This window comes from Pelodiscus sinensis, chromosome 3 (assembly GCF_052426305.1).
Source record: "Pelodiscus sinensis isolate ZL-2025 chromosome 3, ASM5242630v1, whole genome shotgun sequence".
Classification (NCBI taxonomy): Eukaryota; Metazoa; Chordata; order Testudines; family Trionychidae; genus Pelodiscus; species Pelodiscus sinensis.
The window spans coordinates 88,679,673-88,695,417 of record NC_143054.1 but is presented as its reverse complement, the minus strand read 5'-3'; positions in this window follow the sequence as shown (position 1 = coordinate 88,695,417).

Here is a 15,745-nt window from a genome sequence, read left to right as displayed (position 1 = left end):
TTGTTGTTCATGGGGAGCATTAAGCACCCACAAATGACAAAAGTTCTGTAGAGAAAGTGTTGTCTGGAAGCTGGAGATGCATGAACCCTTTTAACTACTTCTATTTAAAGGGCTCATGCCTTCTTCGTGCCTGTCAGGCAACGCATTGTCTGGCAGCTGCGGGGAAGGTGAGAGCCCTTTAAATAGAAGCAGTTAAAAGGGCTCGCACATTCCAGCTTCCTGGCAGTGTCCTAGTGATGCTGGGAGCTCCAAGCCCTTTTAACTGCTTCTATTTAAAGGGCTCACACCTACCCGGCAACTGCATTGACCTTTAAATAGAACTAATTGAAATGGCCCCACACTAGCCCATTGCCTGGGAGCCAGGAACTTGCGAGCCCTTTCAACTGCTTCTACTTAAAGGACTTGCACCTTCCCCGTGGCTGTCAGGCAACAGCCCCGGGGAAGGCACAAGCCCTTTAAATAGAAGCAGTTAAAGAGGCTCTAGCATCCCCGGCTCCCAGGCAATGCGCTAGCATCAAGGCTAGGAGCAGCAAACCCTTTAAATAGCAGGAATTGAAAGGGCTCAAAGTTCCTGTCCCCCCCCCCCCTTGGGAGGCACAAGGCAGGTGAAAGCCCTTTCAACTCCTGCTATTTAAAGACTCTGCACCTTCCACTGAAGGCTCTGCCCCTTCTGTCTGAGGCCCCGCCTCCTCTGGGGCAGTCCACGGTCTTCAAATTTTTCAAAAATTCAACAATTATTGCCACTCCTGCTTTAGAATGATTCCCCACTCACTTATCCCAATATAAATGAAGAGTGACACAGTGATGGAGTTTCACTGGTATAAAACAGGGATATGTGGGAGAAGAATCAAGCCATCTTAGACTTATTTAGACACCTTTAAATCCACTTATCAATGTACCACCAAGTCAGACCCCCCCAGCCTTACATGCATTTATCTTACACATCATTTCTAAATTTGACTCCCAGCTCTACCTTCCTGTTTTTCCCTTTGATTTTCCATAGCCTCTTCCCCGTCTCCCACCCCCCTCTTTTTTCCTCCCCCCACCCCCAACTCTCCTATTTATTTTGGGTCTGCACATCCTAAACTCAAAACTCCAGTCATCTGAAGAAGTGGACTGTTCCCACAAAAGCTCATGATATCATCTACATGTTTTCTTAGTCTATAAAGTACTACCAGGCCATTTGTTGTTTTTTCCTGTACAGACTAACTCAGCTACCCCGTGAAGCTTATATTTTATGTGTTTTTCTATGCAACAATTTCTTCAGTAAAGAATGAAGATCTTTCTTTTTGGCTACAGACCAGGATGTCTTTGTGAGTCTTATTAGGTTGATAACTCCATCTGGGTCAAATATATAACAGATCAGCAACAGTAATTACTCATTGTAAGGAAGTGTCACCAATCTGTAATAAAATAGTAATTATAGACTACTTCATGCCCAAGCACTATGCAAACATGGAGATCAATGAAAGCAGCGGAGCGTTTTGTACTCTTGAAAATCAGGCTCCTAATTTTGAGCCTCTTTTTAAGAATGCATTTTTAAAAAATGCATTCTTGGCTTCGTATGTGTCTCATCATGAGATTTTCTTAAATTGATTCTTAAAATTTGGTAGGGTAAGAAAAATTAGTAACACTTTCAGGGATGCCAATCTATGTGTTTTGAAGTATTAAAATATTTGAGTTAATAGATTAAAAGGATTGAGAAAACCAAGAAAGAATATTGAACAAAATACTGACTACATGATGTCTTTGGGAGTCTGTAAAAACTGCTTATAATATTTAGAAAATAAAACACCAAGGGTGTAGGAGAGTTGTTTGGAGTAGAATCAGAACCCCCAAAACATGTGACAGCTGGTGACAAATCATCCCCTGTCCGAGGGAGCTGGCTATGGAGCAAACTTTCAGAAGAGATTAGGAAAATCCAGAATCTAACTTTCTTTAGAAACACTAAAACACTTTGCCCTTCAAAAAGGTCTGGCCATCACACAAATGACACTCACAACACTGACCCAAAAAATCCTCAACTAATCCCTGGCCTTCAAAGAGTTTTAAAAATAGCTGAAACAAATCAACATAAATCACAACTTAATAACATTCTTTAAAAAATCAAAACCATTCAGCCTATCCCTAACAGTTTTTACCCTAAAGAGGGAAAAATGCCAGAGACTCCATTAGGCCCACTAGAGACTTTGTTATTGCTGCTGATTTCACATAGAAAGTGCACAGATTCCACAGGAGCAGGTAGCATTATAAACCGGATAGATTAGGTTTAGGAGCTACAAAATCACAATAGAAGTTATCATATGAAACTGAGCAAAGGAAAATGTAGGTTGTTTATCAGAAAAGTTTTCACAATTCCCTTGTCTAGTAGGATGTGAAATATTTTCTCATGGGTTGTGGCGGAAAACAAACTAGAGAAAACAAAAAAGTATGGACTGGAAATCCATATGAAATGTCCCATAAGAATAAAAACCTGCAGAAACACGCCAAGAGACAACATGACCTCAAGCTCAGAACCTTCAAAAGGGTTTCAGCTTGAGTATAAATTAAATATTCAGTCTGTAGGCACAAACAGGTTCCATGGCTTCAAAATGGATTTTATTAGCTGTTCAAACACCAAGCACCTGACTTTGTGCAGTACATACAAATAGCTATTACGGTTCCTTTGTAAAGTAAGCATGACAGATCCCTTCCTTCTTTAACGCTAATGATTTTCTAATTGGCTGTGTCTACACTGGGCCACTTATTCCGGAAAATCAGCCGCTTTTCCGGAATAAGCTGCGAGCTGTCTACACTGGCCCTTGAATTTCCGGAAAAGCAACGATGCTCTACTGTACAAAATCAGCCGCTATTCCGGAAAAACTATTCTGCTCCCGCTCGGGCATAAGTCCTTATTCCGGAACACTGTTCCGGAAAAGGGCCAGTGTAGACAGCCCACTAGTCTTTTCCGGAAAAAAAACCCGATTGCGAAAATGGCAATCGGGGCTCTTTTCCGGAAAAGCGCGTCTACATTGGCCACAGACGCTTTTCCGGAAAAAGGGCTTTTCCGGAAAAGCAGCCTGCCAATGTAGACACTCCTTTTCTGGAAAAACTGAAAACGGAATAGTATTCAGGTTTAAGCATTTCCGGAAATTCATGCCAGTGTAGACACAGCCATAGTGTATATTACTCTATAAACATTTTTACAAAAATTAATATTTGAAACATTGTATAACTATCTGGAAACAGTAAGGTGACATTCTATTAATGAGTTCTCATAATATCAAACAACATGAGCTATATAGCAATATCATTGGGTTCATTAGTATCACCTGACTGCCTAAAATGGATTTACCACCTTGAGCTCATTAGTGTGGTGAAGATTATGCCATTATTTACACTGTGGTAAATAATGAGTTTTCATATCTTTATCACCATGCTTTTTTTCTCCTACCTCACTCTTCTCAGCTGTCTCTTATTGTTGTCTCCTTTCCTCTTGTTTTCCCATGCTCATCTGCCTTTTTCATCCCAACCTTCTGCTCCAGTCAAAGCCATTGGAGCAGAAATGTCTGGTTTGGGCAGCTCTAAAGTTGTGGTTTTATATTCAAAAATACTGAACTGGGAGCATAAAAACTCTTGGTTGAGCATCCTTAAATGGAAATTGCCATTAAAAAATGTGACTGCTATGGACAAGCACAAACATATATGCTGGCAGATTTAAAGAGTGCATGCTATTGCTTAGGCCACATCTACCCTATGAGATAAGGTTGAATTTATTAAGGTCGATTTTTAGCACATGATTTTGTGAAGTCAAAGGTGCATGTCCCCACTGTGTGCAAGAATTTGATGTAGTTCGAAGTAGCACATCCCCAGAAAGGTGGCTATCAACTTTGAGAGCAATGCACTGTGGATAGCCCTCTCTCAGAAGTTTCATCCAGAAGCTAAGGGGTTTGTTTGTTTGTTGTTTGGTTGGTTACTACTTGCAATTAATAAAGAGGAAATGAAATCACAAAGAGAAGCCATTCGGATAACTTTGGGGAATTCATTTATCTCAACAAAGCAAAAAAATTTAAGAGTTAAGGTAAAACCTTAGCCAAACAGCAAAAGTAATGTTTTTAGTACTTAAAAAAACCAGTTACCATAAAAAGCATTACCTGACTTTTTCTAAATGCTATTACCAAAATTGTGTCACTGATAACTCAATGGATTTTAAAAGCAACCACAAAGAATCATCAACTTATCACATTTTACTTTTACTTGTACAGATAGCTATATGAGTTTACTTGTATACTGTACACATGATGAAAAAAAGATAAATTAAACCTACTTCAGCCTAATTAGGTACTAATAAAGAGGAGTCCTGCGGAATCTTCAAGATTAGCAGATTTATATGGGCATAAGCTTTTGTGAGTAAAACTCACTTCATCAGATGAATTGGAGTCACTGGCCTCCTCATTGTATTTGCAGATACAGATTAACACAGCTACCCCTCTCAGACTAATTAGGCACAGTTCATCACAACTGGGGAAAATCACTGATGTCTGTGGAAGTTTTGCCATTGATTTCAGTGGGGCCAGCATTTCATTCCATATGTCTTATGTTCAGGAGAGGCCCAGGACTAGGATTTCAGTCCTGTAAAGCTTTATTTACATGGATAATCTTTGCTCAAATGAGAAAGGCAGTATCTGACTAGACTGCAGAATAACTGGAATTTAGAAGCATGGGATGGACGAGCCCTGCCAAAGCTGTGCCTGAATTGTCTCTTGGAAAGAACGACAATTAAAGGGGATCTCTGCCCATAGAGCTCTCACCTTCTGAAAGCAGCAAGACTCATCTGTCTCAGCAACACAGTTCCCTGACCCAGGAAACCTTTTGAGAGACCCAGAGGCCTGCACAGGGAAACAGCTGTAGGTGGTGGAACAAGGAGGGTGACCATCTTTCCTTCTCTGACCTGGTGGAAAACTGATAGAAAATAATGTAGAATACTGAAATATGAATAAAAATTAACTCAGTCTAAAAGATACAATTATTTACTTAGAGCAATAATAATGTTTCCCAGGAGTCTCCAACCCTCTCTTAGAAGTCTTTCCAAGCATTCATTTAACAAAGAAATCTGGCTTAGCGTTCCAGTATTATCCTCATAATTTGGACACACCTGGAGGGTTTTCCATTGACTTGCTAAGCCTGATTTAATTCAAATTAGGCTAATAATAACAACAAACATACCCTAAAAAGTATATTAAAATATTAAGTCATTATGATCAGTTAAACATACAATTAGATATTTTCATTTTTCTTCCACATTCATCAACTAAGCAATGAATAATTATCTTATGCAAACATTTAAAAAATAATGTGCACCTGTAAGTGGAATGACTATTAATATAACATTTACTTTACTACATTTGTGTATATAGAAAAATATAAACATAGGATGGCATCCGTTTATAGTCAATACTTCTAGCAGTCAATAAAAATATATAATCTTTATTATACTAAGGATATGTTTGATTTCTTTAAATGGTGTTGAACAAAATAAAATTTTCCTTTAATGCTTTTCAAATCATTTCAAAAAGTCGTACAACCAGCAAAGCATGGTTTACTGGCTCCCTAGACTCTGTGCTACATCCCTCTTGATACTCAATGCCTTGTGGACATATCTGTTTTGCTGATTTTATCCTTCTTTGTTCTCTTTCACTTTTGCAGACCACCAGACCACAACCACTCTCACATTTGTGAAATGTTCCTGTGTTGCAGTTTCTGAGATTTGGCAGACAGTTCTGTATTTCCATCCTCTGAGCCAAATGCCAGTACTAGCTGAATGCATGTATTTCAGTGTCAAATTTGGCCCTTTTTGTTGGTCCTATTTCTCCATGACTCAGCACTTACTCTGGCTATTGGGATGTTGGAGTTTGTTTCTTAAAGAATAAACAAAACAAACAATTCTTGGTTAATGAATAGATTAATTCAATTTACTCACATTTAGTTTTCTTTTTTTTTCTTACAATTGAAGAAAAAAATTAAAACCACATTTTGAAAGCTGCTTATGTCACACAACCAGATTAACTTTTCACTTTACAATGGAAAAATATATAATATTGAGTCTTAATTGATTTTAGAGACATCTAATGTGTTAGATAAATCATTTAAAATCCAAGCAAGATGAGCTACTGGCCATACTCAAACAGATTCTAAGCTCCCATTATTTTCAAGACATGTGTGTTCTTGCTGCCATGTATCCTATCCAAACTTCTGAGCTTAGCTGAAACAGTTGGATGTACCACAAAATGGACCAAAAAAAAAGGATGTTTCACAAAATGCTTCTCTATTCTCCACAGAATGAAGGAAATGTAATCAGGTCATGACAATTATTAATAGCTTAAGATCCAGGATTTGCTATATTCACTCCTGAACCAGTCACAGATTTAAGAGCCATGGATCTAGTATATTATTATTATATTTCCTCTAATGATTTAGATAATGGAGTAGAGAGTGTGCTTATAAAATCTGCTGATGACACCAAACTGGAAGGGATTGCAATAACTTTGGAAGACAAGATTAGAATACAAAAGATCTTGAGAAATTGGAGAATTGTTCTGAAATCAACAAGATTGAAGTCAATAAAGAAACAGTGTTAAGTACTACATTTAGGAAGGAAAAATCAAATGCACAACTACAAAATGGGGAACAAATGGGGGGCAGTAAGCCTTCTGAAAGAGATCTGGGTATTCAAGTGGGTCACAAGTTGAATATGAGTCAACAATGTGATGAAGCTGCAAAAAGGCTATGTTATTAACTGATATGTAATTTAAGATATGGGAGATAATTGTCCCATTCTACTAAGAACTTGTGAGACCTCAACTGGAATACTGTGTCCATTTCTGGGAACCAGACTTCAGAAAAGATGTGAACAAACTGGAGAGAATACAAAGGAAAGGAACAAAAATTATTCAAGTTTTAGAAAAAAGACTTTTTAAAAATGGGCATGTTAACTTTCGAGAAAAGAAGACTTAGAAGGGACCTGACGATAGTCTTCAGTTATGTTAAAGCATGTTATAAAAAGGACTGTGATAGACTGAGCTCTGTGTCCAACAAAGGTTTAATCTGGTGCAAGGGATATTTAGGTTAGATATTAGGGGAAAAGTTTCTAAATATAAAGGTAGGTTAAGCTCTGGAATAGGCTTCCAAGAAAGGTGTGAAATCTACATCATTGGATGTTATTTAAAAATGTGTTGAACAAACACCTGCCAGAGATGGTTCTGCCTCAGCACAGCGGGAGGGGGCCTGAATTTGATGACTTTTTGTGGTCCTTTTCAACTCTTCATTTCTTGAATTCTATGATACATGAATCATCATGGCTAAATTCATCCTCAAAAAGCTGGGATTTCAAGTTTCTTATTGATATATACTGTACTATATTAATGCCTAAGGGTATGTCTACATTGCCACCCTAGTTCGAACTAGGGTGGCTAATGTAGGCATTCAAACTTGCAAATGAAGCCCAGAATATAAATATCCCGGGCTTCATTTGCATGTTCACGGGCAGGCGCCATTTTTAAATGCCCATAGTTCGAACTACCTGCCCGCGGCTACACGCGGCACAGACTAGGTAGTTTGAATTAAAGCTCCTAATTCAAACTATTCTTATTCCTCCTGCAAGGATGAATGCTGCGTGTAGCCGTGGGCAGGTAGTTAGAACTATGGGCATTTAAAAATGGCGCCCGCCTGGGAACATGCAAATGAAGCCCGGGGTATTTAAATCCCGGGCTTCATTTGCAAGTTTGAATGCCTACATTAGCCATCCTAGTTAGAACTAGGGTGTCAGTGTAGACATATCCTAACACATGTAAATGTTATTGAGCTCCTCAGAAGAGAAAGAGAAAGGTATTATTAGGAGAAGATCAGGTATCTTTTCACCACTGGACTTCATATTAATCTGATCACTCTCCTATTTTTCTGGCTCTTGGGTCAAATTCTACGTGATAGATAGATAGATAGATTTCTCCTACTGAAGGTTCATTTGGTATTAAAGTTCAGTGAATTCACTGAAGGACAAAATTGGTCCTTTAATTATCTCAAAGATATAGTGTAACAATACTTTAGTCTATTTTGTTGGCTTTTCTGTATCAATGCATTCAATTTCACCTCGTACATGTGAATTACATTAAAAAAAATCTGTGTCAAAAGAACACTATTTAGGTTTAAAAGACAAGCATACAAATATTGCTACTGCAGCCTTAATTCTAATCCCTTGTGGACCTGGCCTGTGCAGTGGTACTGTGGAAGAAATAACTTGAACACATAACTGAAGACTGTATTGTAATATGTGGACATAAAGGGGGAGGGAGGCTGAATTAAGCTTTCATGAATAACTGAAAACCTGACATTTCCTAAATGTCAAGTGTTTGCATTTGCAATCTAACATTTGAGAGGCTTTTTTTTTCTTTTATTAATGTAATTTCCCAATTATTTTAAATGAAAAAGGTAAACACACATTCTACTGTATGCATCTAAAACAATTTCCTTATCTTCTTGGAGCAACCTGCCCTTACTCCATATTTGTCATCTGAAGAAGTGGGTTGTGCCCATGAAAACTGATAATACTATTTATATCTTTTTGTTCGTGTCTAAGGGTACGTTTACCCTTTCACCCTAGTTCAAACTAGGGATGCAAATGTAGGCAACCGAAATTACTAATGAAGCGGGGATTTAAATATCCCGTGCTTCATTAGCATGATCTCGCCGGCACGTTACTCCACTGAACAGCTGCTTTGAAAGTGAAAGTGCATGCCAGGACACGTTAATTCAAACCAAGCCCCTTGGTTCGAACTAATGTTACTCTTCAAAAAATTGAGTTTTTTGAGGAGTTATTCCAGCGTGAACTTTCATTTTCGAAACAGCTGTTCAGCGGAGTAATGCACCGGCGAGATCATGCTAATGAAGCATGGGATATTTAAATCCCCGCTTCATTAGCAATTTCGGTTGCCTAGATTTGCATCCCTAGTTTGAACTAGGGTGCAAGTGTAGACGTACCCTAAGGTGCTACAGGACCATTACTGTTTTTTAACCTCCTTATTATGCATCATCAGCAAAGTTTCAAACCTCAGCATAACAGCCCAAACTTCCCACACCTAAGCTATAATATTAACTTGCAACAAGAAGAGGCTGCAAGAGAAGAGGCTGGGGAATGGACAGGTGGGCTCATGTGCTGGGTTCTGAGGGGTAGCAGCTGGTTAGAGAAAACCAGCCCAGTTTTGCAAACTCTCTCTTCTCCCTGCTATGCCTACCCTAGGGAGTGCCACTAGGTGGTGCACCAGGAGTGGAGAGGTAATGAGATGCTGGGGCCATGTTCTGCATTTGGCAAGTAGTGACTGGGGGTAGGGAGTTTGGTCTGGCTCCTTCCTTCTCCAGCTTCACAGAAGTTAGGGAATTCCTGCTGCAAATAATGCACCTAAAGACGTGCAAATGTAACCTACACATCCAGGCCCGGTCAAAGAGTTCACGGGGCCCAAGGCAGCATGCTGTGTTTGGCTGAGCCACATGACCATGTGGCTCCCAGTCAGGACAGCGTGTGAGCAGCCGGGTGGGCGGGGCTGGGAGCTGGATAGCGCTGGGCCCTGAATGTGCGGAGCCCAAGGCAACCGCCTCGCTCACCTTCCCTAAAGGCCGGGCCTGCTCACACCTACCGGGTGTGGTTCACTGTGCCATGTAGTGGCACTTAGAGCACTTCCAGAGAGAGAGAATGAGTGTGCTCTGAAGCTTTAGCTGAGAGCCAACTGGCTTTATAGCTCGGGCTGTAGAAGCTCATGCTCTAAGCTCCAGAGGTCCCAGATTCCGTTCTGCCTGTTGGTGCTATACATGGGCTTCTGGGACCATATGCTGGCCCTTAGAGTGGGACCCTCTCCTGTGTATTTCTGGTCTGCTCCAGCAGCACCTATGTGTTCCATATATACTGAGTTGCTGCCACTGCTTTCATGCTGGTGTAAACCCAGCCTTAGAAGTTTTGAATTCAAGTTATTATTTTGTCATGGTGCCAAATTTTTCTTGCGGCCTGTAAGTGTGAGGAGGGAAATGGTGAAGTTTAACACCTATATCTTAGCAGAAGCTGAGCAGAATTCCATGAGACAAAGAAGAGGACTAGCCCATTATCAAAAATCGAAGTCCCGCTGCAAACAATAGAGGTGGAGAATTTATTAGAGAAAAGGCTGCAACTATGTCCTATAATAAAAGTGTAAAGCAACTGATATATAGAGATCACTACTAGCTCCCTATATAATCAAGAAAAAAATCTAATGATTAGAAGAAAAAAAGAAAGAAATTATTAAAAGTTCATAGAGAAGCTAATAATAGAAGTTGTACCAATCTCTACCCATGCATAACTTTGAAAATTTATTCTAAGCTTTCTCAGCATGATATTTGTACTAAGCTTGGAAAGTACCATTAGACAACATAAATGAGCGTGTGACTTCTAAGAAACTGAGGCCTTAGATATTTTTTAAGGTTTCTACAAAGTCATCTTCAAATTTGCCCAGCAAGAAATGTTCAACGTTCGTTTCATTAGCCAATTTACTTTGTTCTTCCTTCACATTTCTTGCCTAGAAAGTCTAACAAGAATTGATAAAAAAGTTGATAATTTATGAGGTGGTGAATCAAATGTATCCTGCAGTATAAAGTAATTGAAGTCAGTAGAGTTGCATCAGAGGATTTTTTTACACTATTTGTAATACAAACCTGACAAAATTGTGAAAGATGCTCTTTTATAATGTTTTGTATAAAATACATAGTGCATCCAAGGAGCACTGACACTCTCCAGAGCACCAAACAAAAGTAAAAATTAATGACTAGGCCTTAAGAAAAGTTATGTTCTAAGCAGTAGACAGAAATGTTCATTTTCTATTTATTTCAACCTTGCAAACAACCATTCCTTCATCCTTCTCAAATTTATGCAAGAAAGTAGCATTAAACAGAAATGTACCCCCAATTTCTTGTATATTTGTGCCCTTAGGTAGACCACCTGGCAGGAACCTTTAAGATGCTTAGCTTTCAAATTCCTTGTATCTTTCTTGTCTTCGAAATAATTTTTATTGCCTTTCTTGCATGGTTTAATAGTCTCGCTTTCTATCTCTTATAAAACTGCTGCAGGCTACAGCACATATGTTCTCAGAATTTTTATTCTTAGAGAATGTTGGTAATTTATTTTTCCATATGAAGAGTCTCCAGAAAGGCAGCCCCGAAGTATTTTTCCACCCTAGAGCAGGAAGCTTTGCATTGATGTATTTTTCCACCCTAGAGCAGTAAGCTGGCCAGCTAGGATACTGAGATAGGTCCTGTTGGTCCAACTGAGGATTGAATCTGGGGAAGGCTACTGAGACATTGCCAATGGAGGGGTACCATGATGGGCCCAGTTGGACTGTTGAAGGACTGAGCCCAAGGCGGGCTACAGGACATTATTAAGAGCACTGAGATAGTCCCAGTTGGATGGTATACCCTGAAAGGGGTTTGTTTTGTTTCACACACAGATTGCATGTGACTCAGTCAGAGGCCTGTGTCACTTAAGGCCTACTTGATGAACACGTTGGTTGACAGGGAAGAAATAAAGTGGTCAAATTCAAGAAAAAACTGCAAGCATGCACACACTCAACACTTGTGAGATATGGTTGCCCCCCATGACAGGAACCTACTCAAAAGCTTCCTGAATGTCCAAGTTCACTGTATGTACTGGATCACTCTTATCCATTTGCTTGTTGATGCCCTCCAAGAATTCCAGTAGATTGGTGAAGCAAGATTTCCTTTTTACAAAGGTTGTACTGACATTTCTCAGCATGTAACGTTCACCTGTGTGTCTGGTAATTCTGTTCTTTAGTTTAAACCAATTGAACTTAGGCTTACTTTACCCATAATTGCTAAAATTGCCTCTGAAGCCTTTTATAAAAATGTGTGATACATTAGCTATCCTTCAGTCATCTGGCATGGAGGCTGGTTTAAGTGATAGTTACACACCTCAGTTAATAGTGATAGAAATGTAACCGTGTTAGTCTGGTGTAGCTGAAGCAAAATACAGGACTATGTAGCACTTTAAAGACTAACAAGATGGTTTATTAGATGATGAGCTTTTGTGGGCCAGACCCACTTCCTCAGATCAAATAGTGGAAGAAAATAGTCACAACCACATATACCAAAGGATACAATTTAAAAAAATGAACACATATGAAAAGGACAAATCAAATTTCAGAACAGAAGGGGGATGCGGGGGGGGGGGGGGGGGGGGGCAGGGGAGAAGGTAAATGTCTGTGAGCTAAGTCAGTTAATAGTTCTGTAATTTCATCTTTGAGCTCCTCAGTTTGTTCCAAAGCTTTCTCTATTGATACTTCAGTCTGAGACAGTTCCACAGATTTGTGACCTAAAAAGAATGGATCCGGTACTAAAATAGTCCTGATAGCTTTGGCAATGAAGACCAATGCAAAGAATTCATTTAGCTTCTCTGCAATGGCCTTTTTTTCCTTTTATGCTTTTGTAGCACTTTGTGTTGTGGCCCCAAGGATTGTTTGGTAGGCTTCTTGCTGCATTAGTATTTTCTAATCTCTTCTTATCAAACGAGTGTACCAAGGCTGAAGAAACTGTAAGAAGAGAATTCAAAGAAACAATCAGAGATGTCAACTGCCAACACCTGCAGGATTTATTTTCCATTTGGTGTAGATATCTAAGGGAATCAGAACTGTCACTGCTGACCTAATACAAGACATAATAAGTTCACTTGCATAATAATTGAAGGGCTCCTCACCTTTAACCATCATGCAATGGTCAATCTTTTTGTTAGGAAGTAGAGCTGTCATCAAAAGAGAGAGCAACTGCACTTCATACTATGAAAACACAACACTAAAGACTACTTGAGGGAGAAGGGAAATATTAGAAGAGAGGGGGGCAAATTAATCTCTGGTGCAGCTTAGTCAAAGTCAGTGAAATAATGGGTCTCAGTTCTGCTTAATTTCATACTATGGATTTCTTATTTGGTGCATGATAAGTAGTCTAGAACTTTTTTCAGTTCCACTGCTCAGAATTGGATACAGCTGGTCTGGGTATGTCTTCAAAGCCTTGTACACGCAGTGAACAGTACAAATCCCATCAAAATTGAAGTTTGAAATAAATTCACCATTTGCATGCCTGAACAAGAAAAATCTATTTGATCCTCACCAAAATTACTGGTTATTCTCTCAGTTTGTCTTATTCTAGTTTTGTATTTTCATGGGCAATCTATCAGTTATTATAAATTACATAAGGACTTAAGTTTGACACTGACTTAGCTTTCTCTTTTGGTTGAAATTCACAATTAGTAAGGAGTATATTGCTAATCCAACTCACATGATGATTCTCTGTGTAAATTCACATTGCTTAAAATAACAAAACCATATTCACTATAGTTCATCTTTTCCCTTGGGCTAAAGAAGATGTTGGACATTTTTTTCTAGCAACCAAATTACTTTGAACCTATTACTTGGGAATGATACAGCAATGAAAAACTGCTGCTGAATCAAGACATTCTGATGAAATAGAAGAGAGGAAGGGGTTATAACAAATGCAACAAAACAACATGTGTGATTTAGTCTTCATAGCTTTCATTCTCATTTCTTTGACATTGTATTGCCATTCTCTGTATTCTAGATATAACACAATGAATAAAATATAAGAGGTATTTTGCCTACAGTTAATATCTTAAAAAATTGTAAAGTTGAGTCTTGAAGACAAAAAGAGTTTCCAAAGATCTTTACAGATGATAAAACTAGTGTCTTGTCTGTGAAAGTTAAGTCAATGACGCATCAATGCCAGGTACACTAAATGAAGAGACACATTCATGTACATGACCTTCTTATCAATAAACAAGAGAAATACAATGCAAATGGGGCTAATATAAGGTGGGTGCATAACTGGTTGGATAACTGTTCTCAAAGAGTAGTTATCAATGGTTTACAGTCATGCTGGAAGGGCATAACATATGGGCTTCCTCAGAGATCAGTTTTAGGATGGCTTCATCTCAATATCTTCATCAATGATTTAGATGGTGGCATAGGGTTATGAAGTTTGCAGATGATACCAAGCTGCTGAGGGGTTCCAAGTCATAATTCAAAATGATCTAGACAAACTAGAGAAATGGCTGGAGGAAATAGGATGAAGGTCAATAAGGACAAATTCAAAGTACTCTACTTAGGGAGGAACAATCAGTTTCACACATTCAAAATGGGAAGTGACCATCTAGGAAAGAGTACTACAGAAAGGGATCTAGGGGTCATAGTGGACCAAAAGTTAAATATGAGTCAACAGTGTGATGCTGTTACAAAAATAGCAAACATTATTCTGGGATGCATTAATAGGAGTGTTGTGAGCAAGACATGAGAAATAATTATTTCTCTGTACTTTTCACTGATTAGACCTCAACTGAAGTCCAGGGTACCACATTTCAGAAAAGATGTGGATAAATTGGAGAAGGTCCAGAGAAGAGCAACAAAAATGATTCAAGGTCTAGAAAATATGATCTCTGAGGAAAAACCAAAAGAACTTGATTTGTTTAGTTTTGAAAAGTGAAGACTGAGAAGGGGCATGATAACAGCTTTCAAGTACAGGCAGTCCCCGGGTTACATGGATCCGACTTACATCGGATCCCTACTTACAAACGGGATGAGGCAACCCTGCACTGGTTGCTTCCCCCCAGCAGACCAGGGAGACGCGAAGCTAGCGCCCCCCGCAGCAGACCAGGGAGATGCGGAGCGGCTTTTCTCAGCAGACACCTCAGCTTGAGAATAAAGGACTGAGGGAAGTGAGGTGTGGGAGAATAAAACTGAGCTCTGGAGAAATGTTTGGCTAGAGTTTCCCCTACAATATGTACCAGTTCCGACTTACATACAAATTCAACTTAAGAACAAACCTACAGTCCTTATCTTGTCCGTAACCTGGGGACTGCCTGTACCTAAAAAGGTGTTACAAGGAAGAGGGAGAAAAATTATTCTCCTTAATTCCTGATAAGACAAAAAGACAATGGGCTTAAATTTCAACTTGGGAGGTATAGGTTGGACATTAGGAAAATCTTCCTGTCAGAGTGGTTAAGCACTGGAATAAATTATCTAGGCTGGTTGTGGAATGTCCATCATTGGAGATATTTAAGAGCAGGTTACATAAACAGCTGTCAGAGATTATCTCAATGGTGCTTGGTCCTGCCATGAGGTCCCTTAGGGTACGTCTACACTACAGCGCTAATTCGAACTAACTTAGTTCGAATTAGTTAATTTGAACTAAGCTAATTCGAACTAACGCGTCTAGAACTAAAAACTAGTTCGAATTAGCATTTTGCTAATTCGAACTAGCACGTCCACACTGATTGGACGCAGGGGGGCATTTAAGGGCAGCTGAAACAGGTTCTGGCAGGGCATCAGGTCAGCAGTTGCTTTGTGTGGCTGCTGTCTGAGGCTATCTGAGGCTGGAGCTTAAAGGGACCCCCCCTGGACAGCCGGTTCTCAGCTTTTCCTGCTTCCTTGCCAACCTCGCCGAGGGACAGCAAAGCGTTGGTCTCTGTGCCCGTCTGTGTCGGTGCTTCCCTTCGGGGGGGCTGCCGCAGGTGGCAACATGGAGCCACAGCTCGCCCTGCACCTTCTGGTGCACTTTCTGGACTTGCTGCTGCAAGCCTGCCAGCAATGGCTCGAGGCTGCCTGGCACCACCTGGTGCACGTCAGCCCCCTGCCTCTCCGCCTGGCCGCCCTGGGGGCCGTGGAGGAGCCAC